The sequence below is a fragment of the Lontra canadensis genome, unplaced genomic scaffold (genome assembly GCF_010015895.1).
Source record: "Lontra canadensis isolate GAN:19392208 unplaced genomic scaffold, GSC_riverotter_1.0 scaffold83, whole genome shotgun sequence".
Classification (NCBI taxonomy): Eukaryota; Metazoa; Chordata; class Mammalia; order Carnivora; family Mustelidae; genus Lontra; species Lontra canadensis.
In genome coordinates, this window is record NW_022631077.1 from 2,770,781 (window position 1) to 2,779,555 (window position 8,775).

At 40.1% G+C, this 8,775-nt stretch overlaps 1 pseudogene; it reads left to right on the forward strand.

Moving 5' to 3' along the window:
- The first annotated feature begins 4,314 nt into the window (after positions 1-4,314).
- LOC116882348 lies at positions 4,315-4,608 on the forward strand (annotated as a pseudogene).
- The last annotated feature ends 4,167 nt before the right edge of the window (positions 4,609-8,775 follow it).

Genomic DNA, 8,775 nt, shown 5'->3' on the forward strand with positions numbered 1-8,775 from the left:
TCTCTCCCTTCTGCCTGTTCTAAGAGGCTTACAAAAGACCAGTGTGCATAAGCAGTGCATTTTAATTAATAAATTAACATACTGGCTTACAGCATATCAAATTCAGTTGATCAAGAAGAAAAGTGATTTACATGAGCTACCTAAGATGTAGTATTATTTAAGAAAAAGATGCAATTTAACATAATATGTTAGCCATTATTTGTAGTTGGTAGGCTCCACGTTTCCCCGGACGTATGGAATCCAATAGGAAGGCATGATTCTAGTGACTCTTCGAAATCTTCCTGAATAACTGTGTTTCAAGGAGCTACCCATATGAAGAGAGTCACATATGAAGTTCAGAGGGTCTTACTGTACCATTTAACTTAAGCCTTAGCTAGAGCTAATGCCCCACCATTCACTATGGACTGACCGAAGTTTGGAGACCCCCCTATCTTTTATAACGCTTCCTGAAAGGGTCTTATGGAAGAACACAGTAAAAAAAGGAGAACAAGTTGAACACAGAGAAAAACTAAAACTTTAACTCTTCTTCCAAAAATATTTTCAGCATTAGAGCAAAAAAGTGTTTGGCCAAACTTTAAGCAAGAAAATCATTAGCTAATTACATAGAGACAGACTCAGTGCAAGCCTTGAGTGGAGATGTTTTGTTTTGTTTTTTAGGTAGTGCCTTCTCCAAAGACATTTCTATAATAAATAAATCTTAGGGGTATGTACTCTCTTTAATAGATAAATAGGTGCTAGATAGGTAATAGAAGTAGACAGACACACATATCTGAAGGTGTGTGACCAACCCCATTTCTCTCCTTTCACTTTGTGCCCGTTCTGTATGGGATCTAGGAACAGAGGGTCTTGTCAATCTCCTTCTTCTGTGCCCACTGAATAAATGTCCAGTGCGTAATGTACGTTTGTAGGCTAAGCCTCTATCCTCTCCATTTTAAAATTGCAGCTCCATACTCATCACAGACAATATGGCCACCTTTCCAGGATGAAGGAAGTGTTTGACTAAAGAATTCACAGATGTCTTAATAGGAACCCCAGGCCAGCCTTGGGCACCAACTCACAATTTTTCTCTTTACCCTGTAACTCTCCCAGGAGTGTCACTGCTTTACTCATTGTTTTGATAAAAGCCTCCTAGAAGGAGCGTCTTAAATACAGAGCATATGGAGGCGCTTGGCAATGCCCCACCCCCCCCACTGAGAGAGAGCTGTTGTCAGTAAATCAGTCTCCTTCTATTGTAAAGTCCATTTTATGTTGCTAAGGGGAAAATAGCACTGAAACATTAGTCATCTAGAATATGTTTTTCAACTCAGAAAGCAACAGAATGTATCTCTGAGGAAAATTCATCTGAGGCTACCACCGCAAATGAAACAGGAGGTTTCGGAGTCTGGAAATTTGACTTAAAAATAATTTTTGCACAAATAGATTTATGCTCACATTTTTAGATAAATGTAAGTAACACATCACCAATTTCATAGGTAACTTTCCAGCTAAAAATGGTGGCGGAGGGCGGGGGGGGGGGTTGGTTGGATGGGAACAGTTGAGGAAAAGAGTAGAAGATAATTCTTCCGGGATCCCTGGGTAGCTCGGTCAATTAAGCTTCTGATTCTTGATTTTGGCTCGGATCATGTTCTCAGGATGGAGGGATTGAGCCCTGTCTAGTGCTCTGCCCTCAGCACGGAGTCTGCCAGAGACTTTCTCTCTCCCTCTCCCTCTGTCCCAGCTCTGTTCTTGCACTCAAGCACACACTCTCCCTCTCTAAAAATAAATGAATCTTTAAAAGATTAAAAAAAAAAGATAATTCTTCAAATGAAATATGATACTTTTGTAGCCTGGCATTTTTTTGCATTTCTCTTAAATCACTTTTTGATTTAGAGAACAAGGAAAGAAAATTATAAATACTTTTAGTAATAAACCTGAGTTCCACACAATTGACAGTAGGAGTGAGATTGGCAGGCATTTTGTTTGGCATTAGAAGTCTATTCCTGTTTATTTAATTCTGAGGTACCATTATTTTGATATTACGTTAATAGAAAGGGAAAAGACATACCATCATCTTGTCAAGCTATGCAGAGAAATAGATCTGATTTCCCATGGGGAAATTATAAACATATCTTCTTTCCTGTTGGGATAAAATCACAACTGCCGTTCATTTTCTATTAGCCTTATACTGGTTGTCTCTGTGTCACCGAGAATGTAGATGTGGTGACATTGTTAGTATACCAGGATCATGATTGTGAAAAATATCTATGCAGGAAAACGATGCAAAGGGCAGCCTGGAGTATAGGAATATGAGATCACCAAATGCATCTGCTGGTTTTTCAACTATATTTTGAGAGTAGATTCTGGAATGTACATAATTAACATGTGTTTTGCTTTAGACTGTTAGTTTTTTTTTTTTCCTCTTCTGAATATGTCATTTTTTTCTTTGTTATAGCTCATTGAGTATTTATCAAAAGACTCAAATTATTGAAACTATGGGCTTACTTTTTTGGGTTAAATGTAATCACGTGTTTATCAGAAATAGATGAAGAGATTAAGAACTTCTGGTCTATGTAGGGCAAAGTCTGACCTGAGGGACTTCGAATGAAGGGAAATCCAGCTCTGAGGTAGGGAAGCTGAAGGGACTCCATTTTAAAAAGTCTCCATCTCTGCTGTTTTTCTGTTAAGCCCTGTTTGCACATGTTCTGTATTTTGCTTCTAAATAAACCACTCCAAGGGGGAAGCAAGGAAGTTAAGTATTCTCTGAGCTTTGTCCTAGACCCCCAAACACCCAACAACATCTAAGAAGAGCTGGATCCCAAACACGTTCTAGGATGTTAGCTTCAAACAATCCTCGGCAGATACTGGTATCAGTACCCCTACCCTGGGTGATTTACACAATAACACTTACTATTCACCTATCACTCACCTTTCATTCACCCTACTCTGGATTCCTGAAGAAGTATGGATCCCGATCTCCTTTTCAGTATAAAATGCTAGCCCCAAGCAATGGGGAGACTCATTCCTCTTTCCTTTCCAAGTCTCCCAGACACTGTCTGCTATGCTGTGTGTGTCACTCACACTGTTCAATAAACTCTGCTTCCACTTTCTCCTGCTTGGGTTTTATTTCCATCCTGCACAAAACCAAAGATCTGGCTGGTCCTGTGGGACCCCTTCAGGGTCCTTGAACCTAGCCTGCCTGCATCACCTCCATGAATTAGAACTTGATAGGAGTTAACAGTTCTATGAAGCCTTTCTCCCCTCCATGGATGTTTGAGAGAAAATATGTGTTCTTGCATAAGTAACAGACTGTTGTCAAATGTGATTACCACAAAGACCTAGGATAATTAATGAAATTAAGTCTCCCCTGTGGTAGCCAAACCCATCCTCAGGGACCACCATTCTCCCTTCTGCTTTATGTGACGTGGGTCAGTTCCTTTAATCTCTAATCATCCTCTGTTTTTCTTTCTATTACAGTCCTGGTCAAGTCCTCTGGTATCTACAAACCTAATCAAGAAAGGGATCTCTTCTACTGTACCATCAGGACTTCAATGAAGAATCCAAAATAAGAGTAAACTGTAGAGATTTAATGGCACTTTAATAGAACAAGTCATTTTTCAACTGCATTTTGGTGTTTCACAGAATAGAATTCTTCCCTCCCCTGTCGATTTTTACTTTGTTTGCAGAAGTCATTCTCCCCCTTATAATGATTACAAGGACATGAAATTAGATAGAAACACTTTAATTTACTTATTCAAAAAATACTTACTATAAGCCTACTATGTGTTAGGCACTATTCTAGACCCCAGGTTGCAGTAGTGATTAGACAAAGTCACCAAAAGGGTTTATGTTCTAGGGGACAATCTAGACAATACAAAATAGACATGTAACACCATGGCCACAGTGATACATACCTTGAAGAAAAACAAAGCAGAAGAGGTGGGTGAAGGTTGACCCAGAAGAAGAGAGATAGGGGGTCAGAGAGGATTTCTGAACACAGAATCGATGTTGACAAAGATAAGGTAGTGAGCCACATGAAGGGCCTAAGAATGGGCATTCCAACCCAAGGGAATAAGAAATGGAAAAGCCTTGAGACAGGAAAGACCTTGATGTAAAAGGAATCCTGATGAAGGCAAGATGGATCGATCATGGCCAACTTCAAGAGGAGATCAGAGAGCCTGACCAAAGTGAAATCATGAGTGGCATTCTGGATTATGTGAAAGAGTTTGGATTCTCTTCTCGTCAGGATGGGAAGCCACAGGAAAGTTGACAGCAGAGAAATGTCATAACAGATTTATATTTAAAATAAAATCATTCTGGCAGGCACCCACCCGAGCCATGGCCACCACGTCAGACCCCGGCGAGCCCGCCAAAGGGAAGCCCTTTAAGCTCCTAGGAATTTTAGATGTTGAGAACATTCCCTGTGCTCGGGACTCGGTATTGTATCGTTCATTAGGATCTGTTGTGGCTGGCCTTGGACATTTTTTATTAACTAGTAGGATTAGAAGATCATGTGATGTTGGAGTAGGAGGATTTATCTTGGTGACTTTAGGATGGTGGTTCCATTGTAGGTATAATTACGCAAAGCTAAGAATCCAGGAAAGAATTGCCAGAGATGGAATTAAAAATCAGATTCTCTACGAAAGTACCCACCTTGATCCTGAAAGAAAACAAAGCAAGAGCAACAGCTGAGCAGGGTCTCAAGCATTGAAAACCCGACGGTGGCTGCAGGGGTCGGTGCGAATCACATGGAGGGCAGCCGATCACCCTCTTGTGTGCGTGTCCCACCAGACTTTCAGTCACATAAAATAAAAGATGTGTGTGTTGTAAAATACATAAATAAATAAATAATAAAATCATTCTGATGGCTATGGGAAGAACCAAATGTAGGGGAGGGGGAGGAGAGGGAGAAATCAGGGGCAAGAGTAGAAGCAAAGAAGACCAGACAGGAGATGATGGCTGAGACTTACCAAGAGATAGAGACTGAAGTGGCAAGAGGATGTCAGACTTGGATACATTTCAGAGGAAGAGCTGCTAAGATTTGTTGATGGACTGGACGTTAAAGGAGGGATGAACAGTGGGGATAAGGATAATTGTAGGATTATAACTGGAAAAATGGAGTTATAAGTTATGGAAACAGGGAACATGAGAAGGAGCATATTTTGGAGTGTCTTCATTATGGCCTTGTTAAGACTGAGGTGCCTATAGAGGAGTTAATGTAGAGTTTAGAGAAGTAGTCAGGGTTGGAGAAATAAATTTGGTAAGAATGGGGACTGAATAGTAAGACCCTCTAGGAGATGAGAGTAGATAAAGAAGAGATTTAAGGACTGGGCACTGGGCTCTAAGACCTTCACAATTCAGCAGTTGAGGAGAGGTAAAGCCAACAATAGAGGCTGAGGAGGCATGGGGAAGATGGTAGAACACGGGAAGGGTATGGTGCTCCAAAAACCAAATGAAGAAGGTGTTTCAGGAGGAAAAGAATGATCCCTCTGTCATAGTCTCCCAAGAAATTGAGTACAATGAGTACAATGACCCTGTGACCTTAACAATTATGTTTTCAGTCTGGAGGCATGGGTAAAGGCTGAGTGAGGTGGGTTGAAAAGAAAGTTCGAGATAAAGATGTGGATAGAGTCCATAGAGACAACTATCCTTAGCTGTATGGCTACAAGGCAACAGGTAAGTATGGCTGAGGCTGAAGGGAATGGGGATTCTTGGAAGAACATTTTTATTTTTATGGGAATTGTAGTATGTGCGTTGACAGTCCTGATCTAAGAGAGAAAAAGTAACTGATGAGAAACATGAAGGAGAGGAAATGATTACAGGATCAAAGTTCTTGAGTAGCTGAGATTCAAACACACATCAAGTGGTTGACCTCATGTAGGGGGGTTAAGCATTGTGAGAGGGCACACAGAGAAAACTGACAAAGATGTCAATAGGTTGGTAGATTTGATGGAAGGTAGCCAGGGTATTTTTTTTCTAACAGTTTTTTTTTTTTTTTTAAGTGAAATGAGAAGGAAAGTCATCACCTAAGAGTGTGAAGAGGAAAGAGATGATTGACATTTTTAGAAAACAGATATGAAATAGTCCTCTCAGAGAGAGGAATCATTCATTGATTAGGGAGGGAATTAAGGTGAAATTTTCGAGCAGTGTTGAAGAGTTACTTGAAAAATATGGCCTTCAATTTACAGTGAGCATGTCCATCTTAGGGCAGGGCTTTTGCTCAGCCCATCCTGCTGCTTTCAGGTGGGATATGGCAGATGCAGAACTTGATTCATTCCGAGTAAATATGATGGACAGTGTTGGGCATGGATTAGAAAAACTTTCTTGTAAAGGGTTGGACAGTAAATATTTTAAGCTGGCTTTATGGGCCATAAACTAATGGGTGTGGTTGTGTCCCAGTTATTTTTTTTTTCAGTTATTATTATTTTTTTAAATATTTTATTTATTATTTGACATAGAGGGAGAGGGCACAAGCAGGGGGAGTGGCAGGCAGAGGGAGAGGGAGAAACAGGCTCCTTGCCAAGCAAGGAGCCCAATGCAGGGCTTGATCCCAGGACTCTAGGATCATGACCTGAGCCAAAGGCAGACAGATGTTTAACTGACTGAGCCACATGGGTACCCCTGGTTGTGTTCCAGTTAAACAGTATTTTTAAAAAACAGAGACCTGATTTGGCCGGAGGACCTTAGTTTACTGTCCCCTTGTTTAGGGAGTTGAGAGTGCATGCAAGGGACTGATTGTAGTGATGGACTCTAGGCTGGGTGGTGTCTGGAGTGGAGGCAGGAGGATGTGATAAATTGCAAATGACTTGGACGTCAAGGGGTTAGTGAATACTCCTGGAAAAGGGACACTGATGAAGATGAACTGGAAAGAGAGAAGTTAGACTGTTGGCTGGTTGACATCTTGTAGTGAGAGATGACACACTCATTGGGTAGGAACCATATGAAAATAGGAGCCTTGGAGTTTTAGAGGCACATTCTAATGTTCTGGGGCTGAGTCTTGGTGAGCAGAAGGAAAGAAGGAAAAAAAGCAAGTGGTGCTCTGGAAGCTTCTCTCAAATCAGGGGCATCTAGTGTTTTAGATGTTTCCTTCATCAACTGCCTCGAGCAGCAAGATGGGATGCCCTTCCAGGACTCAGATCTCTCCCCAAAGCCTGTGAGTGATGGCATGGCCAAATAGAAGTCATTTTGCAAGAGGACGTGCACCCTGAAGTCTACTTTAATTCATTTGCTGGTTACTTCCTGTGTATCTAGTACCATATTTCTTCCAGATCATCTTTTGTTAATATTCTATGGGAGGGGAAAAAAAGGGTTATTATTATTTTAGCAAGATCATCTTACTTGATATCTACCACATGACATTCTTGATACACCTCTAACAAGTAATTCAATATTTATGATGTCCGTCTTCTCATTAGGAAAATTTAATGGCCATTACAAATGTAAAGTTGGTAAATATTATAAATTAGCTCATCTATTTGCTTATTCATTCATCTGATTTGCTAAGCAGATAAATATTGTTGAACCTGAATAATGCAGGAGTTATGAGTACTGATGCCCCATCAACACAGTTAAAAATCCCAGGATAACTTTTGACTCCCCCAAAAGGTACCTGCTAATAGACTACCATTAACCAGGAGCCTTAATGATACCGTAACAGTTTATTAACACGTATTTTGTATGTTACATGTACTGAATGATGTATTCTTACAATAAAGTAAGCTAGAGAAAAGACAATGTTATTAAGAAACCATAAGAGAAAACACATTTACTGTATTGCACTATATTTATCAGAAAACATCTGCGTATAAGTTGACCAATGCAGTTCAAACCCACGTTGTTCAAGGGTCAACTGCATATTTAATGTATGGTATCTACTCTCAAATACTTAAAATGCAGTGAATTTTGTACAAAAATAGTTACATGACACTAGATTAATTGTTCTGACAAAGCAAAGAGAGTAATTCATTTGTTTCTCCTCACAAGTTTCTTTTTTAGTACTCTCTATAGGACAGACAGATAAAAATGAATAAAATATTTCTTTCACTCTCAAAGTGCTCAAAGGACTGGCACATGTGGGGGTGGATACATAAATAATTTCCAGACACTACACTTACTTCTACTGCAATGGAAAGGTACAAGTAAGCTACCATGGGGGCGCAGAGGAGGTAGAGATCACTTTGCTTAGAAGGTCAAGAAAGGCTTCACTACTGGGTATTTACCCCAAAGATACAGATGTCGTGAAAGAAGGGGCACATGAGCCCCAATGTTCATAGCAGCAATGTCCACAGAGGCAAGTTATGGAAGGAGCCTAGATGTCCTTCAACAGGTGAATGGAGAAAGAAGATGTGATTCCTATATACAATGGAATATTACTCAGCCATCAGAAAGGATAAATACCCACTATTTGCATCAGCATGGACGGAACAGGAGGGGATTATACTAAGTGAAATAAGGCAAGCAGAGAAAGATAATTATCATATGGTTTTACTCAAATGTGGGACATAACCAATAGCACAGAGGACCATAAGGCAATGGGGGGAAATCTGAAGAGGAAGAAATCAGAGAGGGAGATGAACGATGAGAGACTATGGACTCTGAGAAATAATCTGAGGGTTTCAGAAGGGAAGAGGTGGAGGGATGGGTTAGTATCGTGATGGGTATTAAGGAGGGCACTTGTAATGAGCACTGGGTGTTATATGCAGATAATGAACCATGGAACTCTACATCAAAAACTAATGAATGATGTACTGTAAGGTGACTAAAGTAACATAATAAAAATAAATAAATAAAAGAAAATTT